Source organism: Bos indicus x Bos taurus, chromosome 22 (genome assembly GCF_003369695.1).
Source record: "Bos indicus x Bos taurus breed Angus x Brahman F1 hybrid chromosome 22, Bos_hybrid_MaternalHap_v2.0, whole genome shotgun sequence".
Taxonomy (NCBI): domain Eukaryota; kingdom Metazoa; phylum Chordata; class Mammalia; order Artiodactyla; family Bovidae; genus Bos; species Bos indicus x Bos taurus.
Window position 1 is genome coordinate 47,013,994 of NC_040097.1, and position 23,618 is coordinate 47,037,611.

Below are 23,618 nucleotides of genomic sequence, written 5' to 3' on the forward strand. Positions count from 1 at the left end.
ATTATATATCTGATATTGTGTATTGGATATATTGTGGAAACTCTGGTTTCTGGAGTCTTCTTTTAAACATTCTTTAAGGCAGTCAAATCATCTTAATTTTATAGAGCTTGGTTTCACACATTATTAGAAGTGATCTATCTCAGATTTTACCCTTAGACTTAGGGTGAATTACCTTAATCCTGGGAAACATCTTTAGTCCTCAAGTGTGATTGTTCTCTGGTTTCAAATGAAAAGCATGAAGTATTTACCAAGACCCCCTAATTTGGCAGGATTCAAACTCCAAACTCTTCTTCACAGTGAGGGTGGAAGCTGAAATCTCTGCTCATACTTCTCAGTGTTCCATGTACTGCTTTAAAATGAGCTCCTTGGAATCGCCCCCACTCCACACACACACAAGTTTACACACAGATTCTGAAGCTTCCCTTTGGGACTGCCTTCACTCTCAATCTACCTATCCCTACCCTCAATTTCCAGCCATCCTGGCAACCCTGAGCGCCATCGTCTGATACCACATGAGCCCTAGACCTCACTAGAAACGCTGGTCGTAGCTCTCACCAGGGAAGCCTTAGAAACACGGATGGCACCGAGTGAGTGTGTCCTTCTTTCATGGTCACGTCTCCTCAAAATTCCGTCTTCTTTTGACCATTCTCCGGTACCTTCAAACAGCTATTTTTATATTTTCTCCCAAAGTTTCTAATTTTTTTCTTCTAGTTTTATTGATATAACTGATACATACTGTGTAAGATACACAGTATGATTTCATTTACACACATCATGAAAGGATTATTACAGTATATTTAGCAAACATCCATCACCTCATATATAGATACAGAATTAATAGAAAAAAATTTCTTCTGGTGATGAGAACCTAGGATTTACTCTCTTAACAACTTCCATATATAACATACAGCAGAGTTAATCATGTCGTACATTACATCCCCAGCACTTATTTATAACTGCAAGTCAGTACCTTTTTTAACTGCCTTCATCCAATTTCCCTCTTTAAAATTGTTTTTTTAACCAAAAAGATCTCCAATCTTGCTTGCAGAACTGTTTAAACTGGTCCTCCCAAAGGTTCTAACCTGGAACTTTAAAAAACACAGATTACCTGGCTCCAGCCCCATGGTTTTCTATCAGTTGGGCTGGAAAGGACGCTGCGCTGTATCACTTTTTAAGTGCCATATATGTTGCCAATGCTGCTACTCCCAGAGCAAAAGAGCTACAGATAGAGACAAACTATGATTCAACTCCATGTGTAACAGTAACCCAAGCTAAAAAAAAAACCCGCAAAAACAAAACATAAACCTGACTCCACAGAGTAACCCTAGCAGCAGTTCCTTGAGAACCATCTATTCATTAAGACAGCACATACTCTGACTTAATCTTTAGCCAACTTTTGCCCCCCACCATGCACAGCAACAGCATGGCACTCTTCCAAGCAGAAGGACCTCCTGCTGCCTTCGACAGCCTTACCATAATATTAGGTCGCCTAATTATGAGGTTTTCATACATTTAGGAAGAAGAGAATATTATATAGAAGAATAAGCTAGGAAGCATTTACTTTCAATATGTTACTCTGATACCTCAATACAAAGAACTTCAAGGAACTCTAAACTGCTGTTCTATTGTGAGTCCAAAAATATACTGGTGAGTGAGTCAAAACCTGGAGCTATATACAAATGCCCAATCGGTATAGTATGTTCTTTGTCTTCTCAATTTACCAAATTGTGAGGTTAAGAGATTTTCTGTCCCACAAGAAATCTTTTCCATAATTCTTTCATTTACTCAATAGTTCTAGCATACAGCAATACCAATAGCATAAATGCAATGAATGGAGAGATTTCATATATTCAACACATTTGTTATGCAACTGCTATACGCCAAGAAGAATAACAGATTCTGAGGATACAGCAGCGATATAAAACAGACATTGTCCTTACATTCTTGACAGACACACAGACAACTGAATAAACAATTACAAGAAGTGTAACAAGTGTGTAACAAGTGTAACAAGTATGTAACCTGTAACAATCACAAGTGTGTAGCTGAGTGACAAGTGGGAGAAGGCAATGGAAACCACACTGGGACAAGCGAAGGCCCTGCGTGAGGAGCAGCCACAGGCTTCTGTGGTGGCCTTCAAGGGAGCCTTCAAGCTGAGACCTAAAGATGCACAGGAGCCAGCACATAAGGAGCAGAGCAGGAACATTCCAGAAATCAGAAATAACGTGCACAATTCCAGAATTGTTAGGACTATCTTTTAAGACCACAGTAGTTTGATAATAGTGGGAAAGAGTAATTACAATGAGATGAGGTTGAAAGTAGCCAGACCATGTAGAACTTTTCAGCCCTTAAAAAAAAAAAAAAGGATTTCTTATTCTAAATGCCATTGGAAATCCATGAAGGGTTATAAAGCAAGTGAATAACAAGATCCTATTTGAGTTTTTCAAAACTGACCTTGGCTATAATGAAAAAAACTGAAAGGTTAACAGAAAAAAGGTAAACCAGTAAAGCAATGCCCAGTGACAGATGGTGGCTTAGGCTAGGCTACCACTGGGCACAAACAGTAGCTAGATTAGTGAAATACTTTGGAGACAGAAAAAAGAGGCTCTACTGATGGACTGACTGCAGTAGATGAGAGGAATTAAAGATGACTCCTAATAAACAAGATGAAAAGACAATCCTCAGAAAGAAAGAAAATATTTGCAAACAAAGCCAACTGACAAAGGATTAATCTCCAAAATACACAAACAGGTCATGTAGCTCAATAAAAAAAAAAAAAACAAAAAACAAAAAAAAACAGGGCTTCCTTGGTGGCTCAGTGGTAAATAATCTCCCTGTCAATGCAAGAGACATGTGTCTGATCCCTAGTCCAGGAATATCTCATATGCCATGAAGCAACTAAGCCCATGTGTTACAACTACTGAGCCTGTTCTCAAGAGCCTGAGAGACACAACTATTAAAGCTTATGTGCCCTAAAGCCCACGCTCCACAACAAGAGAAACCCCAGCAATGAGAAGTCCACACGCAGCAACAAAGACCCAGCACAAGCAAAAACAAGCAAAAAGGTTAAATTTAAAATTATATATATATATATATATATATATATATATATATAAACAATCAGAAAATGAGCAAAATACCTAAATAGACATTTCTCCAAAGAAGACATACAGATGGCCAAGAAGTGAATGGAAAGATGCTTGACATCACGAATGATTCGAGAAATGCAAATAAAAACTACAAGGAGGTATTCACCTCACACCAGTCAGAATGGCCATCATCAAAAAGGCTACCAACACTGAAGAGGGTGTGGAGACAAGGGAACCATGCTGCACTGTTGGTGGGAATGGAAACTGACATAGGCACCATGGAGAACAGTACGGTGGTCCCTTTAAAAACTAAAAAACACAACCAACATACGACTCCAACAATCCCACTCCTGGGCATATACCCTGAAAAAATATTTACACTAGTCAGGACATGCAAACAACCCAAATGGCCAATGACAGATTAATGGAGAAAGAAGATGTGTTACATATATGCAGTGGAATATGACTCAGCCACTGAAAGGAATGCAATAGTCATTTGTAGAGATGTAGATGAACCTAGAGTCTGTCATACAGAGGGAAGTCAGAAAACCAATACTGTACATTAACACATAAATGTGTAATCTACAAAAAAGGTACAGATGAACCTATTTCCAAGGCAGGAATAGAGGTGCAGACATAAGAGAACGAAGTGTGAACACAGGGACGAAAGGGGAGAGTGAGACGAATTGGGAGACTAGGACTGACATATATACATAGCACCATGTGTAAAACAGATGTTGCTGTTTAGTCGCTAAGCCATGTCTCTTTGTGACCCCCATGGACTGTAGCTCACCATGCTCCTCTGTCCAAGGCATTTCCCAGGCAAAAATACTGAACTGGGTTGCTATTTTCTTCTCCAGGGCATCTTTCCAAACTGGGAATTGAACTCAGGTCTCCTACATTGGCAAGCAGATTCTTTACCACTAAGTCACCAGGGAAGCCCGTAAAATAGCAAGCTAGTGGGAATCTGCTATAAAGCACAAAAAGCTTGGCTTGGTGCTAGCTCTGTGATGACCTAGAAGGAAGAGATGAGGGGTTTGAAGGAAGTTGAGGGAGAGGAGATATATTCATACATATAGCTGATCCACTTCACTGTACAGGAGACACTAACACAACATTGTAAAGCAATTACATTCCAATAAAAAAAGACAAATGTACCCCAACGTTCGCTGCAGCACTATTTACAATAGCCAGGACATGGAAACAACCAAAATGTCCATCGACAGATGAATGGATAAAGAAGTTGTGGTACATTTATACAGTAGAATATTACTTAGCCATAAAAATGAAAAAAATTGGGAAATTTGTAGAGAAGAGGATGGACCTAGGAGTCTAACATACAGAGTGAAGCAAGTCAGGAAGAAAAAAACAAATGCTATATTTTAATGCATATATGTGGCACCTAGAAAAATGGTACAGACTGCAGAGCAGGAATAGACACACCCATGTAGATAATGAACATGTAGACACAGGGGGTTGGGGGTGGGATGAAAAAAAAATTACTCCTAGGTATGTGGATTGCGCAATTAGGCTGTGATACTTCCTGAGCTTGGAGTATGTGAGAAAAAATAGCCATTAGTCACACACGGCTATTTAAATTTTTATTAAAATTTAGCTCAGTCACATTACCACATTTCAAGTGCTCAAGAGTCACATGTAGCTGGTGGCTACCATATCAACCTCACAGATGCAGAACATTTCCATTATCACAGAAAGTTCTACTGGACACTCCTGTTCCAAAGGCAAGTTCAAAAACAAAAATGCACCAAATGCTAAAGTGACCCAGCAAGACTAAAGGTAAGAAGTATCTCTTTCATTGGTCAACATGGAGGTCCAATAATGAGTTCAGCAAAAGGAGGTTCACTGATAATAAAAGCCAAACACAAACTGAAATAGGAGATGAAAGATGAAGACCATATCCACAGGATATGTCTTTCAGAGTGTGAAAGGGAGCAGAGAAATTAAAGGGGCATTAGCTGCAAAGAAACAAAAGTCATCCAATTCCAGAATATTCACCTATTCAACCAATATTTATTAGCATCTAGAACTTCCACACACTGTTCTGAGTACCAGGCATACAAACCAGAACAAGATTGTGAAAGGAGAAAAGAAGCAAGTAAACACAGGTTACTTCAGAATATGATGAAGTGCAACAAACCAAGTAAAAGAAGATGGTAAAGTGAAAATGCGTGAACTGGGAAGAACTCAATCTAATGGGAGCCATAAATGACAGGAAGGAACCACCTCTGCAAAGATGGAATATACTTATGTGCTACTGGGAAAGATCCAAAGTGAGGTGAAAAGATTTAAAAGTCATTCACTCAACACATATTCACTAATCAACTAGTGTACATTATGATTCTAGGCACTGGGAAGAAAGCAAAAAGTGAGGAAATAGACAATAATCCCTGTCTTTCTAGAGCTTATGTTCTAGGAGGTAAAAAAAAAAAAAAAAAAGGAGGAAAAAATGGTAAAATATCTATGATGTTAGACAGTGTTGAAGGCTAAAGTAAAACAAGCAAGAAAGGAGGTAGGAAATTAATGAAGAACTGGGTTTACAGAGCCGGCACCTCCAAAGCATTCCTCCAACCTAGCTCTTCTGTGCCCAGTGCTACCTGACCTAAGTCACCACCACCTGTGTCACCGGCATGACTGCTGTAGTTATTTTCCTGGTTTCCACTCCTTTCTTAAATCCTTTCAGTTTTATTTCTTTGATGAGTGACAGGAGGAAATAAGTAGGTGATAGAGAGAATAGTCTAAACACACAGGAGAGTGTGCTTTTACAGAATGAGACCATAAGCCCCTGGAGGTTTTTGAACAGAAAAGTTCTATGATCATTGCTTTAAAAGGATTATTCTGGTCACTGTGTTGAGATTACATTTAAAGGGAACAAATGTAAGCAGGAAGACCAGTTAGAAGACCTCTTCAGTAACCCTAGGATGGCATGGCTATGAAATGGCATAGTAAGAAATGGCTGAATTTTGCATCTATATTAGAAGAACAGACAATTTTCAGACAGGGTACAGTGACAGAAAGACAGTCAAGACCGGCAAGGTTTTTGGTGTAACTAAAAAGGTGCACTTTAGGACATACTAAGACAAGCAGCCTTAGGGGAAATTGGGAGCTCAGTTTTAGATATATTACATTTGAGATGCTTCTTAAGACATCCAAAATGTTGGGGGAAACGTTGGCTATCATGACCTATAGTTCAGGGCAGAAACTCAGGCTAAGGATATTAAATCTGGAAACCGTCAGCAAACAGGTTAAATACTATGTTTAAAGCTATGAGACTCGAGTGTATTTCAACAATGAAAAACGAGAGATCCAAGTGCTAAAGTTTCAGCCATTCCAATGTACAGATGAGACATAACATAAAAAGTAAAGAGTAAGGAGGAACCACCAGTAAGGCAGGGAAAAAACCTGCTATCAGATGTGGTGGCCTTGAAGCCAAGCGAAATGTGTCTCAAGCAACTGTGCCAAGTGCTACTGAGACGTCAAGTGCGATGAGGATTAGAGATTTATACTGTGGTGGTCACTGGTAGAAGTTGAAAAGGGGTGACAGTGTATCCAAGCAATTGTTTCAAGGTGTCTTATTCAAAAGAGAAGCAGACTGGGTGCATGAAAGGGGAAACAAGAAGAAAAGATTTTTTTAAAACGGGGACAAAGATCATGCAAACTCACAGAAGGAAAAATCAAGGATGCAAGAGAAGGTAGAAAGAGTTAAATTCTTGAGAGCAAGAAGGCATGGGATCTAGTATAGAAGTGAGCTGGTTGTCCTCATCTCTGAACACTACAGTTTGTCCATAAATGACAGAGAAGGTGAATGGCACAGTCATAGATGTGAGAGCATACAGGAAATCTTCCAATTATTCGACATGCTTTGTGAAACAGAAAGCAAGGGAGACATATGGGGGAGGAAGTATTGGGAGGTTTGAGAAGGAAAAGACACAGTCATAAGGAAAGATGAACTCAGAGACCAAAGACCACTGGGCATGAAGTCAGGGAGGGACAAGGTTGTTGAGAGTTGAGTAGAAGTGAGGGTGAGGGATACCGAAAAGCTTTGACAGAGTGAAGTTATCTGTCACTGAAGAGCTGTTGGAATTAGGGTGGCTGAATCAGACAGAAAAATAAGGCTACTGGAGGAGAGGAAACCAAGGAACTAAGAGGTCAGAATATTGGAGGCATCCTCTATATCAATGTTACTCAAAGTACCAGACCACAACACCCTATGGAGCTTGTGTCAGATTATAGAAACCAACACACTGCTTCTTTCATCAAAAAAATTTTGGTACCAAAAAAAAGTCAGGTGAACTAAACACTGAACTTAGTGACATAGTCGAGTTACTTTCTGGCACAAACTACTTACTGCAATTCATACTGTAACAGTTCTCAGAGCGTGGGACATTTTGAGTAGCACTTGTCTACACAAACGTTGGTATCACCAAGAATTATAACAGAAATAAAGATGACAGTGAGCCAGGAGACAAGTGTTCAAGGAAGTAGGGGAATGAACCAGGAAAGTTGGTAATGACTAAGATAACGAAAGTAGCAGGTGGTAATAATTTGATGGCATGAGAGTCAAAGCTGAAAGTTTTGGAAAAGAATGGTCAAGAAGTGACAATGAGGAACAAAGAGGACACTTCCTCCACCTTCTGGTTCACCAATAAAAGGTGCACAGGAAGAGCAAACACTCACCACCTGAGAGAGCTGCAAGGTCAGTAGCAATATGGGGAGAAGCTAGGCTATAGCTGGAGCAAGAAAAAGTAAACATTCTCAGAAAAGACTGACAATAAAAAGGATGTGCTGAAGACTATGAGTTCTAGACAATGAATGGATTCCAAGAGATGATAAAATGTGGGAAATGGAGAGCCAAAACAGCAATGGGATCCAAACCTGGGAAGATAAGGGTAATACATACAGAACAGAAGCATAACTAAAGGAACCAAGTCCTAAAAAAGTCATGTGTCAGGACTGGCCTCTGACTAGAATATAACGCTTCAATATAACGATGGACCCTCCATGCAGACTGATAATAGAAGGCGAAGCAATTCCTGCTTGCTTAGTTTCTCATGGGGGAATGGGGGTTAGTTTGAGGAGCAAAGAAAAGGTTAAACAGTCTTCCTATCTTCGCACTTTGAAGAGAAATGTAATATGATCTGGTGTATAATGGCAATAAGGAGAAGCCTAAGGCCCTTCAGCATACAGTCAGGGCATTCTTCAAGCATGATTCAAGAATGTAAGTATTCTTACAAAAGAAAATATCTATTTCAGTATTTTAATTATCATTACTCTGCCTTATGAATGACTCCCAGATTTCTCATCTCCTAATCTAGCCTCTTTTCATTCTATGGGGAATAGACTGGCTGGCACTCTGATTTAGGACCTATGAAAAAATGACAGCAGAATTAAGGCAGAAAATAGTGACCTAGGGACAACTATTATATATAACATGAATTTTACCTTGTAAATGGATCACAGAGGACATTTATAACTAAAAGTCAGAACAATATAAACCTCATTTCATATCATGTGGCTTTTCCAACTAAACAAACTCTAAATGAAACAACTTTAAAATAAAGTGAAGTACCAGAAAGACTAAATTTATGAATGTATCTAGAGAGTAGTACATCAACTTACTATGTTCCCTATGTAACATTTATTGTCTACTTTCCCTTGTGGCTCAGTTGGTAAAGAATCCACCTGCAATGTGGGAAATCTGGGTTCAATTCCTAGGTTGGGAAGATCCCCTGGAGAAGAGAAAGGCTACCCACCCAGTACTGGGGCCTGGAGAATTCCATGGATTATATACGCAAAAAGTAGGACAAGACTGAGCGACTTCCACTTTGTATCTAAATGAACTGTTGAATATAAAGTAAAGTTTGACATTGCTACATTCTTTCAGTGGCTCAGAAAGATTCTAAGTGTCTACCTCAGCACTTCTACACAACAGAAAGGATACCACTTAGAAACATCCAGAGTTAACTGGATTGAGAAATGTTTCCAAGAAACCCCTGTTCCTCAGGTACACCCGTCATTCATCTAATACACAGATAACTCCAAAGACATACTCACTCACTACACCCTTCTCTGCAAACCACTGAATTATACTTCAGGGTTGGGGGTAGGGGGGAGGCTTTTACAACAGCCACCCCTCCATGAAGCAAATGAAAATCATTAAGATCACCGTCAAATTGCATTAAAGAAAGTTTGCAGTAAATCTACCTTCTCACATTTTTATACAGATAATGTACAATAAAGTATGAAAAAATACATGTCAAGTATTTCAGTCATCATAAACCTGTTCAGAGCAACTTAGCAGGCACCCTGTAGCACGTGCACATCTTTTACTTCCAAGTCAGATCAGCTGCCAGCATGAAAGACAAGATTTACCACAGCTATCACCTGTGTGCCATGTGGACTGATGAACTTCAAATTAAACAGGTTAAAAATATCTCCCCAACCCCCAGATTTTTTAACTAACACACCTGTTAAATCAGTTAACAGGAAAATCAGTCCAGCAACAGGAGAGTTATGAAATTACAAGCAAAACAATGGGAATATTAACGAAGAAATAGATGGAAGTAAATAGGGGAGCAAATTGGCATTGCTATGAAGCAGCTTCACCTTAACAGCATCCATCCATATATCACACTTTTCAAACTATCTGGGGGTTGGGGACTCTTCAACAAGTTCAAAAGAAATCAGAGGCCGGAATTTTCTGGACTGTTACAAGAGAAACTTTACAGTGGCTCTGTAAAGTTATATGGGGATTGTGGAACAGGCCAAGGGGTGAGCACCTGGGACAAACGTGTTCTGAAAAGTCCACTGCTCAGTTTGGCTTGCATTCTATACCATATCATATAAACACAACTGCAGTCAGCAGCACTATTTTCAGATGATACTTTTTAAAACCAATGTTGGCTTATGGTTTGTATTTTCAGTACAAAGATAGTAGGCCACTTAAACATGTAATCTAAAGACTAAATATACAACTTTTCAAACTCTGGAAATGAAGAATCTTGCCCTAGCAGCAAAAGACTTTACCAATATCTATTTGACTGCCTGCCTAAATTTATTCTGACCAGGGGATGGAATGGATTGGGAGATTGGGACTGCACTGCTGCTGCTGCTGCTAAGTCGCTTCAGTCGTGTCTGAATCTGTGCGATCCCATAGACGGCAGCCCACCAGGCTCCCCCGTCCCTGGGATTCTCCAGGCAAGAACACTGGAGTGGGTTGCCATTTCCTTCTCCAATGCATGAAAGTGGAAAGTGAAAGTGAAGTCTCTCAGTCATGTCTGACTCTTAGCGACCCCATGGACTGCAGCCTACCAGGCTCCTCCATCCATGGGATTTTCCAGGCAAGAGTACTGGAGTGGGGTGCCATTGCCTTCTCCTACTATGTACAAAATAGATAATACTACTATGTATAGAATGGATAACTAATGAAAACAGACTATACAGCTCAGGGAGCTCTACTTAATGCTCTGTGGTGACCTAAATGGGAAAGAAATCCAAAAACAGAGGGGATATACGTGTACGTACGGCTGATTCACTCCACGGTACACAACACGGTATAGCAACTATACTCATAAAAAATTTTAAAATATATTCTGATCAAATAGGAGTAAGCTATTACTTAAAAAAAAAAACTAACATTCAATTAATTTTTCATTATCTAAACTTTGTTTTTCAGTTTTAAATCTAGTCTGAAAAATAGATTATCACAGAAACGCAGACTTTAGCTGAAAACCAAGATGTGATTTAAAGACATCAATAAAACTTCAGGCTGATATGACTATTTACAGACAGCCAGAATTTGTCCAGCATTTTAAGCACCTTCAATGTTAAGTTTTAAGACCAAGAAAACACTTTAAAAACTATACTTAAGATGACCAAGTGATGAACAAGTTTGTTCTTTCTCCTCTTTTTCCTTGATCCAATCCATCTTAATTCTTAAGCTTTTTAAGTGCAGGTTTCACAGAGTTAATGATATGAACCTGCTTTAAGTTCCTAATCTGTTTATATAGTCAATTGATACAAGGCATTCTTAAAATGCCAAATATGAACCTAATGGTTTATCAAATCTTTATTTACTAAGTTATGAAAGTAAAAATGGTATTCAGTTGTGTCAATATGTATATATAGAGACAAAGATACAGAATTGTACTACTTCAGTCACTTAATAGAATCATCATTAAAAAAAACAAACACTGTACTCCAAATGGTTCACTGCAGATGTCACAAACTGGCAGATCCTGCCAATAGGTGTATTTAATTTGTGTTAAAATGTCTTAAAACATGAATTTCACCTACCAACATGTGCAAATCATGTGTGTGCTACATTGCTTCAGTAGTGTCAGACTCTTTGTGACCCTATGGACTTTAGCCAACCAGTCTCCTCTGTCCATGGGATTCTCCAGGCAAGAATAACGGAGTGGTTTACCATTTCCTCCTCCAGGAGATCTTCCCAACTCAGGGATCAAACCCACAGCTTGTGCAACTCCTGCATCCCAGGCAGATTCTTTACTGCTGAGCCACCAAGCCCCATTGGTGCAAATCATGAGATGCACATTAATCCATATTTCCTGCTTCTCTTAGAAGAAAGAAAAAATTCAGATGATGTGGAAACCTAAACTGCTTTCCACACAATGGCTGCAGCTGAAGATTGGCTTAGATGGGACATATGTTCTCTTAATTTGTTGTAGTTCACAGGGGCCCAGTGAGCCCATACCTGCTTGGAGATACTGAGTAGCTACTCCCACTGGGATGCAAGATCAATCCTATATGGTTTGTGACAGAGATCTTAGTCACTTATATTGTTTGTCAAATTGTTGCATGAAGATAAGTGGCCGATTTCAAGAGATAAATTAGGTCCCTAACAGGCAAAACTTTTTTAAAGATGTACACAGTTTTCAAGAGAACTTTCAAATCTACTCTGTTCTCATAAAAATCTTTGAAACTGGAACACAAGCTATTTGACCTTGATTTAGTAAATGATGAAAATAATAGTTACGGACTTGGACATTACTTATTCCATACATGATCCTTTATGAAGGATCACAACCCATTCTGAAATATAAAACAGCTGAGGCATTCTTGCCTTATGTTTTTAAAAAGATACAACAATAATACATTATTTAAATAGTCAAAAATCATTATCAATGTTTCCACAAAATTATACTAAATTTCAGAGCAAAATGGAGCAGTAAGTGATATGGTCATTTTCCCTCCCTACTCAATTAACTTTTAAACTTCATTTCAACCACCTATTTATGGGAAACATACAAAGGTAAAAACATTTTTTCTAAGCTGAGTATTTTCCATAAAAATGACCATTTGACTTCTAAAAGCTATTTTTAAATGGGTTTTATTCCTGTTATTAATCAGAATCTGATTTGAAATAAGCATTTTCATAAAATAATGCTACTAACAGAAATAGCAAGAACTGTACACAGGAGTGTGGAGGAGTTTTTATTGGAGAATTTAAAGGTCAAAATATGGGAACAGTGCATCAAAGCACTATACAAATGTATACTCTACACAAATGCCTGCAGTCACTAGGCATTATACTCTGGAGTTCACGTAAGTTGACTCAACCAGCTTTGTTGATAACCAATTCTTAACAGACATAATATTCTTTGTTGATAACCAATTCTTAACAGACATAATATTCTTTGTTGATAACCAATTCTTAACAGACATAATATTGAAAATGTAACCAAGTTGAAGACTTACTTCAGTTTTATTGTATAAGAAATTTTAGACAAATTGATAATTCACTTTTTTGTTAACTTTATCTGAGAATCTTAGTTTCTAAAATTCATTAATATGGCTGTTTTAGGATCTAGGTGTAAGTGTGGTCACTCAGCCATGTCTGACTCTTTTTGACCCTATGGGTTGCAGCGCGCCAGGCTCCTCTGTCCATGGGATTCTCCAGGCGAGAGCACTGGAGTGGATAGCCATTCTCTTCTACAGGGTATCTTTTCCAACCCAAGCACTGAACCTGGGTCTCCTGCATCGCAGGTGGATTCTTTACCATCTGAGCCATCAGGGAAGCCCAGACACTAGGATGTTTAGATTAAGTTTTTGGTTTATAATTATATTTAAGCAGAACTTCCTACAAAAAGTGACAGAATTTAACTCCTGATTTAACTCTTGACCTTTCTCCTGCAAATAATGGCTGAGATGACATGTTCTAAAGCCAATCTTTTAACTAACAATAATAATATGAACATCCTATTCTAGAATTGAAGTTTTCTTGACTGATGCTTTCTCACCAAAACTATTCATAAATATATTTCACACAAATTTTATGAGGGGGAAAAAAATCACCAGCATTACATTATATCCACTGGAGGGCACTCAATGTGACCAAAGCATGCAATGAAAACATGCCCTGACGCTATCGTCACTCAGCTGCATCAGGTTTGAGGAGACTTTGAGGCTGGAGAATAGTATCTTTTAAAAGAAAAGATGCTCACAATTAGCAAGATAGTTAATCTCTAAAAAGGGTTGCTAACATGACTGATTCTTTTATAAGAGCTTCTTTTTCCTTAGGGAGCAGATTTAAATACATGCTTCAGGGATACAGGGTTCAGGCCTCAACAGAAGTATCTAGATTTCAAACCTGGTCAAGCTCAGACTTGCATACAACACAAAAGCAGCATTCTTAAGTAAACAGAGGAAATAAAGAACTTTCTCCAGAGTTTAAGTGATTAAGAACTACACAAGGTAACTCCTACTCATTTTCAAGCAATACAACAAATCACATATTTTCCTTTCCTGGAACTTACAAAATATATATTTATTTTAGCCCATTAGCCTGGTTATCTATCAAGACACAATTAGAACAGTATTACATAAACAATAATCTGTTAAAAGAATGAAGACTGATTTTGCAAATCAGTCTTCTCTCAATGAGGGTCCAAGAGGCAAAAGATACAAGCTCTGGACTAACATAAGTAGCTACTAGTCTATGTTTTACTACTTACTTTTAAGATACAAAAATGCTTTTACTCAAACTGTTTCAACAAAAGATATCATATTCCCAACAAAAAGAGAGCTACAAGAACACAGCTAAGTTAATACAACTAGTGTTTTCACAACCAAAGTCACAAGTCAACATGCAGCACAAAAGAGTTGTTAATACTTTTTATTACAAGTTTGTCCTGCTCTAAAAGCATTCATCCTTTCTGCCCTGGGCTGGCAATCAAGCATGCTTCCAACCAAGCTCAAAGTACATACTTAAAATTTACCACCTACTCCTCTGCAGTTATTATCAGCAACTAGTAAACCATAAAAGAGAAACAAAATCTCATTATAACTGGATGCTATATTGTTTCATTTCAATAACACAAAAGTTTCATTTGGCTGAAGATACTACAAACAACCTATCTCTGGGATTTTAATTTCACTGCTACTTACAAGAATAAAAGAGTGAGATTCAAATTTTTGAATTCTCCATGTCCCTAGTTTCAACAATACTTACACTCTTCTTTCCACTCCTCCCAACAATGAAACAGGCTGTCTGCATATAGCTTTCGCAAGAACCAAATATCAAAACACTCTTACAGAAATTAGCCTACTTCAAGTTTTCTCTTCCTATTTGGGGAGTGGAGGAGGGAAGTGTATATGAAAAGAAAAATATACAACTTCATTTATATGGATAATTTTATTCCATTTATCACTAGTAACAGTAAGAAGCTCAATCTGGTTTCAGTTTTAATATTGGAATCTACATAATTATCTTGGTAAAGAATATGTTTAAAAAGAAAACTTCTGGACACTTACTGTCACTTGAACACTACTAAATGTTTTACTTTTTTTAAGTCACCTTTTAAAATTTGGTTTTTCTTGAAAGCAATTTTAAATGACTGCTCTAGCTTCTGGGAAAATCAGCCCAGAACTCCGCAAGGACTCTAAGTTACATGCTATACTAACTAAACTTTGCAGCACAGTTTTTTAATTTCCCCCTCAAGGACTTCAGACTTGAATAGTCTCAGCATTCCTTTAATCCTATAGAATAGTCTCCTGGAAGTTTTTCAAGTTACTGTTGCAATCACTTTAGGGCCTTGTACATGGCCTTCAGAACAAAGACTAGGTCAAAGTAATGAATATTGGACGCAAATTAATCAAATTTCATGAAAAGATATTAGCAAACATTATGGCACCTTTTTTTTTAAACCCAGAGTTTTGTGCGCTTAAATGTAAAAATAAAATAAATGTAGCAGCCGCCTTAGTTCAGACCGAAAAAAATGCCTCCCAAACAAAAGTTTGTCACTAATCTAAGCAGATATTAAACAGAAACATTAACAAACAAACAAAAAAAGGTCAAGCTATGTCCAGTATCTCTTAAGACAACACGTTAACAGGAAGATAGCCGAAGGTACTGAATGTACACCAAGAGACAGAATGAAACGGCTTCCCAAGTTCCAGACAAAATACTTATAACTTAGCCATCTGAAAAACAGCAGCCCAGACTTTATCAAAGGCGAGCCGTCTCTTCAAGCTGCTGTCTAGTCTAAGCCACCACTATTCACGACACAAAGCTCTCGTTTCACTAAAACCACTCCTCGATTTCCTTTTGCCGACCTCTGCATACCAGCAGACCAGTCTCCCTTCATTCACCACTCACAAACCCGGGGTGGGGGTGGGGGGAGACCACAGATGTCTGGAAGATACAAAGTAGGAGACAATGTTCCCTCCAACACCGAAAAGAAAACGAAGCAAACAGCTACACCCGACTGGCAAAGCTTTCAAGTTTAGTGGACTCAGGAAAAGGCTGTGAAAAGCGAACTTTGAAAGTCTCAGTTCCAAGTCCTCTCTCCAGACAAAACACGGAACGAAGTTGCAACGCTTGAATTTCCTGCGGGCCATTTCGTAGCGAAGGGAAAATTCACCCCGCTGGAAAGTGCTCTCAAAATCAAGCTTAGTTGCTGTGAAACTATTTGAATAAAGAATCTCCAGGAACACAATTCTCGAAGCAGTCGCAGGCTGAGTCCTGTGGGTCACTTGATAAGAGACAGTAAGCCAGCCGCCCTCGCCCTTATTTTTCCCAGGACCTCCCTAGCACGCCCGCTTTCACTCACCTGCACCGTACAAGAAAATGTAGGTGCAAGATATGTATTTTTATCTGTGCAAATCCTCCTGGCGCATCGCACCTTCTGCACTAACAGTTTGGATCCTCTAAGGTTTAAAGTTGCTCCGATTTAAACGAGCGCACTCACACCGGCAGGCCATTAAAAATCACTAACCTCTTATTAACCCTCGAAAAAATTTGTCCTTAAGCACGAAAGAAGGAACCTGGAGATAGGACCTCACGTGGCGTCCCAGGCCCAGCGCCCGCACCCCAACTCCCCGCGGAGGCCGGGAAGGCGGAGTCCCCCGTCCCCACCCCGCCCCCCACCCCGGCCCCGGCGCATCCCGAGGCGCAGGGTCCCTCCCCCAAACTCAGCCGCGGCCTGAGCCCGGGACGGAAACCACAGCCCCCTCCACCCACCCGCCCACCCCGCTGGCCACCCGACCTCTCGGACGCGCCCTCGCGGCGCCCCCTCCCCGAAAGCGGCACCCCCACGGCCCCCGAAGGAGCCGCGCGACCGGAACCGGGCCCGGCCGCCGCCCTCCGCCCCCCGGGCGCGGTCCGCCTCTGCCGGCGACCCCAGCCCACACGCCCCTCCCCGCTCCCCACCCCGGGGCCTCGGGCTGCGCCGGGTCCGGCTCCCAGCCGCCGCCGGGACCGTGCTCCCGCGACGAAGTTTGGTTCCGAAGCGGGAACGGGAGCAGCCCCAGACGGGTAAGGAAAGGAGCGCCCAAGCACCTCAGGGGAACAGGTTCCTCCCGCGGCGGGAGTCCGACCGTCCTCGGCCTGCGTTGGCGGCTTGACGGGGACCGGAGCTGCTCCTCGGACCTTGCTCCGTCTCCGCCTCCCCTCGCTCTTCGCTCTCGGAGCCGGGCTAGCGCGGCTGCCACAGACCGAGAGGCTTAAAATGGCGCCGCACAAGGAGCTCTTATAAGTCGCGCAGGATTCAGTGTATCCTGCCGCCAGCGGCGCAGCGCGGAGCGTTCCGCCGCGCGGGGACAAGGGGCGGGGCGCGGGCGCGCGGCGGAAAGTAGTCCCCGCGCCGCGGAGCCGCCCGCCGCCGCCGCCGCCGCCGCCGTCCGCCAGCCCGGGGCAGGGGCGGGGCGCCCGCGCTCTGCGGGCGCTCTCCCAGGTTGAGGCTGGCGCTGCCCCGCCGCGCGGTACTGGAGGGCGGCCCGCCAGGGCGCGGTAGTCCGAGTCAGGGAGGCGCGGGTCTCCGCGAGCCGGGGTGGGCTGGAGGGAGGGCGACACCGGTATTCTCCACTGTCCCAAGCCCGACGCCCCGGCCTCGCGCACTCCCCGGGCCATGAGAACAGATGCGGGGCTGGCAGCGCGCTGCCGGCTACCCGCGGGAGGCGGCATCGGGACCCCGGCCCTGCAGGGCAGGCGGCACACGTCCCGGGAGGGTGAAAGTTCAGGGCCAGGGTGGCGGCGGCGATGCCGGAGCTGAGGTCTGGGCCCACCCGCTCTGGACTCTGCCGGGCGCCGCCGCCGCCGTGCTCCCGGTCAGGGGACCCCGGCGCGTTCGTGCTTCCGCTGCCGTTGCAGTCTGGGCCCCACGCTCTCTGCAGGACTTGGCTCGCAGCCGAGCCGCACATCACCTCAGAGCCCCCCACGGTCCGGATCGTGGATCTCGCATCCCTACCGGCTGTTCATCTTGAATCTGGGAATGAAGCACCCGGCCGAGCCGCCGGCTTTCCCCGCTCGTGAAGGCTGCGAACTCTCGTTAGAATAGGCGCCTAGCCCGCAATTCAACAAGTCCTTAGGAGTCCCTAACTGAACAAATGACTGATAGGCATGGACGAGCTTCACAACCCTGCCAACTAGGATAATTCTTAGTTTCCATTTTTAACTGGTTCCACTTTGCTACTAAGTATCAGTATTTTGGGGGGGGGGGGGTGGATTTTTCTTTCATTCTAAGTTCATTTCTAGGGTATTACTTATTTGAGAAATCCAAGTTCGTTGTTTATGTAAAGAGCTATCCATTAGGCAGCTTCTAATTTTTAAAAACTCATTTTCTATCCTTCAAAAAATTTTCTCATTCGTTTGAATAGGCTGGAGTTGGGTCTTCTTTTCCCTTGGAAATGTCTCCATTGTAATCAGCAGGTTTGGTGTTTGTCAAAGCTGAAACAATTATGATCGATTCACTTTCTCTAGTCTATTGTTAGATGCTTATTTTTCCTCCAAAACAATGGAGAGAGTACAAAAAGCAACAGTGGAAGTTATCTTGAGGCTTTTATCCTTGTAATTAATGCAGGCAAACAATAGGTCTTTATACATAGGTACAGCAGGAAACCCTCTCATTCAATTGTGGAGTAGCTTGTGCAGTTTTAGGTATAGCTAATGCTTCAGGGCCAACATGTTCTTTAAAAATTCAATTTTCCCCCTATCTTAATGATATTTTCTTATATACCAGTGATAATGTTAACTGCTGTCTAGCTGTAGTGGGCCCCTGCAGTGGAAAAAGTCCGCAGACTCAAATGATGTACAATGAGATCCATTGTCTACAATGACTTTCTCATTTGTGTCTTTGCTAGTAGTTCTGTAGAATTAAGAGTAGAGGATGGTTGTTAATCATCTGGTCACAATTTGAACTGATTGAGCAGAAAAAGATACTTTATCAAAGCAGTGTTTCTAATATAAACTTAAAAGTATCAATGGCATTTTTCAGGTACTGATCCCCAATGTTAATCTTCATATATGGAGTTAAAGAATATGCAGTTGATTAAAGTCATATATGTACAATCAGATGACTAATAAATACTAATTTTTTAACAGAGGTTTCCCTTTTCTGTGTTCAGTTTTTGCTTTTTGTTTTGCTGAACAAGGCACACCATTAAAACTGATTAAGAAATATTTACACCATTAGAACATCTAAAAGATAAAAACTCTCCTATATTCGTATTTCTCTTTTTAGATGACAAAATAATTGAAGCATTTCTCTATAATTTAGATATCTTAATCTAAATTTATAATTAATATTTAAAATCCCTAGTAATACTTCAAGCAAACACATGTTAGTAAAGGAAATGTAAAATTTTGCAACAATGCAACAAGCTATTTTTCACATCACATTTAAGTCTACTGAAGAACTACTGGGTAACTAGCACTCAGACAAATTAGTTGAATTTAACAAATTGCTCTGAATTTTTATTTGCTTCCCCCCCCCCCAAATAAAAATTGTTCCAATTGTCTCACCAAAAATATGAGATGAATAGCTTCTCTGAAATGAAGACAAATATTATCATTAAACCAAGAAGAAATACAAGCATCAAAATAGCTGAGGAGTTGGTGAAATGATTTTGTAAAAATGATGTTTAACAGCTGAACTTGGGTCATACATTCATAAAAAATACTTGGTTATCTTCTTACACATTTTCCTTCCAAAGCCAGCCACTTGAGTTTGACGTAAGTTAATCCATTTTGTGAAACTGCAGAGGACAAATGGTCCTAAATTTCAGGCTGTGTTCCTAGAAACCAAAAGGGTCTCCAGCTGGTTTAACAGAGAAAGTATTGCTTGTCATGATATCAGACCGTTGGCACACCCAGCAGTGGCTCCATGGAAGCTGAAGGAAGGCACAGCGTCCCTTCACTAAAATGTATGCCTTTGAATCACCTTTTAGGCAAAGAAATAAATGCCCAGATTGTTTTTGCACTTCGGACAGAAACGCTGATCAAGGCGACATTGTCAAGAAGGCCCATTTACTTTTCAAGATGGTTAAATCTATCAGATCCACTAATTAAACATTTATTGAACGCTAAAACAATGAGCTTCCTTTAGAGAGAAAGAAATGGATGCTTGGCTCCTTTTGATGAGGACCCCTAAATGAATGTATAACTGTGATTGTTAATAAGCCCTCCTTGAAAAGAAACAGAAACAGTAGAAAACAGTGAAATGAGGGTGTGGTCTCTTCTGGACAATCTGAATCTCCTTGGGAAGAATCCTCTCCCCGCAGAAAGGTAAGACGAAATAATATTGATATGCTTATAAACAATGAACGCCAACTCTCTAAGAAGGCTGGCTCAAAAATTTTGCTTTTCAGACAACCTGCAAAGACTGGACAGAAATTAGAATCAGCCTTTTCATTTAGCAATTCATCAAGTGGGCTCTTTATGGATTGGGGCTTTTGATTTGCAATCCATCATCTCAGGGTTCAGTGTTATCTTTTGATTTCTTTCCAGCTGAACAGGCTAAGTAGTTGTAAATACCTCATGTCAGACTACATGGTTGGCTATTCTCGCACACAGAAGTCATCTAGGAACCCACTGGGCAAATTCGGCAGAAAGTCACTGTGGAAAGCTTGTGTCTGGTGTGCACTGCGGAACGAGGGAGGGGCAGTGAAGGTGGTGGGAGGCGATGGCCATGGTGGTGGCGTGGCAGCAGCCGTGGTAGTTATGTTCATGGCCGCTTCAGATGTGCCAGGCACACTTTTCGTGCTTGGAGTTATGTGTTCTGCAGGCCTTCACTAGTTTGACACAACAGTCTTTGCCATACTAAGGAAGTACTTTCTAATGCTACCATAGATAGAAAGTGTAAGGAGAAGTAATGGAGACATCATCCATGATATTCAAAGAGCACAAAGGTATGTTTCTCAATGTTTCTAAGAACTAAGACAAATACCGCTGCATTGCTATAAAATCATGCTTTGGAGACATAAACCGCCCCCCTCCCCACAAACACACACATATACACACACCCTCCTCTATTAAAAATTTCAAAATGGTTGCAGATATTTCATTCACGAGAAGGTTAAAGGCGTTTCCCATCGAAAGAAGGATTAACTTACCGGAGGATTCTGGGACTGCAGATGTATACTGCGGCAAAATCCTAAATTCATCGAAAAAAATCATTTCTGGACTCCAGCTGCTAAAAATAATGGAATTATAGTAAATCATGGATAAGATTATAACATGCCATTTGCACATTCCAAACTGTTCAGGAAAAAGAAAACAATTCTTTTCTTTTAACTCATTTCTTAAACAATGCAAATTTTAAAGTAGCTTTTCCTTTCCAGAGCACGCAGCGCCATGAAATCGATAATTTTTGATCTTTCGGTTAGTAGGCAACATGGTGAGCTATTGCAGAGGCTGCAGGCAGCAGACATGTTCTTGTCAGCTAAAAAAATTTTCATATTGTTTTTGAATCCATTGAGATTTGTAGATGTGATACCACCGGGTTTTTTGTTTTAGCTTGCACTTAGGCTATAGGGACGCAAACCCTCAGTTTATCGACATATCCAGGTCTATCGCTTTATATATATTAAAAACAGGGAGTCTTACTGGATCTTAAACAAAAAATTATGTAAAAGGAGTGGCTGGTGTGATTATAATCCCATCATGCAGGGTCCACGGTTCCCATTTAGTGAAATTTCGCAGAGGGCAACTTCTTAAGAACATCCCTGCTGTGCAGAGTGAAAAGCATGAACAAACCAAAGACAGAATTCATCTGTGTTTATATTTTACAAACAATGAAAAACCTACTCTTTGTATGCCTTTTTTTCCCCCACCTTATTATTTCATGAAAACTGCAGCATTTTCCCCGCCCCCATCCAAACACTCACCACCCCAGCACTGCAGTATTCCGCCCCTCTGTTGCTTCTCCTTCGTCTTCTTTTTCGCTTTCACAAATTCTGCACGCGCCATCTTTGTGTGGGGTGATCCTTTGCTAATTTCAGTTACCCATTCTCTCACAAATCGGTTCAGAAATAGAAAATTATAGTGTGCTGTGGGGCTTAATTTGCCTAAATTTCTTCCAGCCTTCCCTTCTGACACAGAAACAGGGAAACAACAGGGGGGGGGGAGGTGGTGGCAAAAAAAAATAGAGATTTCTATTATTGCCATAACCTGTTGTACACAGTGGTGATAAAAAATATTATGAACATAATAGCAACAGCTGCAGCCTAAATAGAAGCTATGAGATAATTAATGTGCTACAACAAATTAATTTGCTGCAGGTGCCTCTGCTGTGAACTGAGTAACCCATGCCATAGAAAGTCTAAATAAAATGATTCCCCCCCAGATAAAAAGAAATACAGAGCCAAATGTCTTGTTCAGTAAATATTATGTGTGCCTATTGTAAAAAAAAAAAAAAATGCTCCCCAGCCTCTTTCCCCCATCCCCTACCAACATATCTCAAATGGTTTAGTCATCTGTGGGTAAGGGTGCAGTTGGATCTGTGTGTATATTTATAAGTGTGTATGTATACAGGTATACATGGCTTTCTTAAACATGTGGAGGTTTGATGCTATGTCTTATTTGGAAAATGTATGGACCAGCTATAGATTTCTTTTTAAAAATCAGCAATAGTTCATAATAGTTAAGAACTCCATTGGTTTTAAAACAAAAATTAGTGTATTCATGTGTATAGCCAGAAGGAAAATAACAGGGATGAGCTGTACCCCATCTTTTAAAAATAATTAATCTATTTTTAAAATCATCTTACAAAAAAAAAGAAATGTGTTTGTAGTGTGGCACTCTTCATTGATGAGAGACTTTTTTTTTTTTTTTTAACTCTCATTTGCTGTCAAGTTGAGTGTTTATGGAGAACGGTTGCTGGTTATATCACAAGTGTGTTCCAGAAATACACTGAATCAGAGAGGGCAGTGTGGACAGGGCCTGGAGAAGGTCACAGTGCCAGAAGCAAATGTCCATTTTCCCTTTTGCACCACTCAGCAAAAAATAACTTTAAGCCTAGAAAAGTGGGAAAACATATAGATTGATTTTTTTAACCACTTGACAAAAAAAAAAAATTCTCTTTGAGTAAGGATACAGTCATTTCTGAGTTTTCTCCCAATAATGCTACCGAAAGAAATGACATTTCTGTTTTCACTGCAGGCTTAGTTTGTTGTTTGTTTAAAAGTCAAAAAAAAAATATAAATGTTATCACTGATATAAATTTTCAAGGTTGTTATTCAAATTTATTTTATTGGATGATCTTAAATTTTAATTCTAAATCTTACAATAAAGTAGATTAGTTTCTTAAACAAGGCATAGATCTTTTAAATAGCATTTTGATTTAGCTTCGCAGAAATTTTATTTCTAGGAGAGGATATAAAATTATTGGAACAGAACAGTGTTCCAGGTATATCCAGAAGGGACACAGCATTTGCATGGGTTTTTGTTTAAATATAATTTTACTTTACACATTCTTTCAGGTGGACCACGATACTCTGAGTCACCACCATTCTCTAGACAAAAGTACTGTGTATTTGTCACACCATTTCTCATGCAGCGACGGACATGCGTTTTACTCCATCTTCCTTTTGTTTATGCGAAAGCATTTTCTTCATAATCCATTTTCAAATCTGCCCATATTTTACATTTACATTTATAGAATTTGAATTGGAAGGGGGGTAGAAATAGAAACAAAGACTGTATTGTTTCTCTCATAAAAAGAGGAGAAAGAAATAGCCAATTCTCATAAAAATAAGAAAAGTTGATAAGTATGAAAT

At 40.4% G+C, this 23,618-nt stretch overlaps 1 protein-coding gene across 5 annotated transcripts in view; it reads right to left on the minus strand.

Moving 5' to 3' along the window:
- The window catches only part of CTNNB1 (catenin beta 1), a 51,729-nt gene extending 34,598 nt beyond the window's left edge, over nucleotides 1–17,131 (minus strand). For 2 of the 5 annotated variants that reach the window (XM_027522711.1, XM_027522713.1), the window contains exon 1: nucleotides 16,906–17,071. The gene's annotated coding sequence lies outside the window, so the exon portion shown is untranslated. Of the gene's footprint in view, nucleotides 1–16,342; nucleotides 16,437–16,905 lie in introns of those variants that run through there. The other 3 variants (XM_027522712.1, XM_027522709.1, XM_027522710.1) reach the window with 3 other exon arrangements.
- Between the last annotated feature and the right edge of the window lie 6,487 nt (nucleotides 17,132–23,618).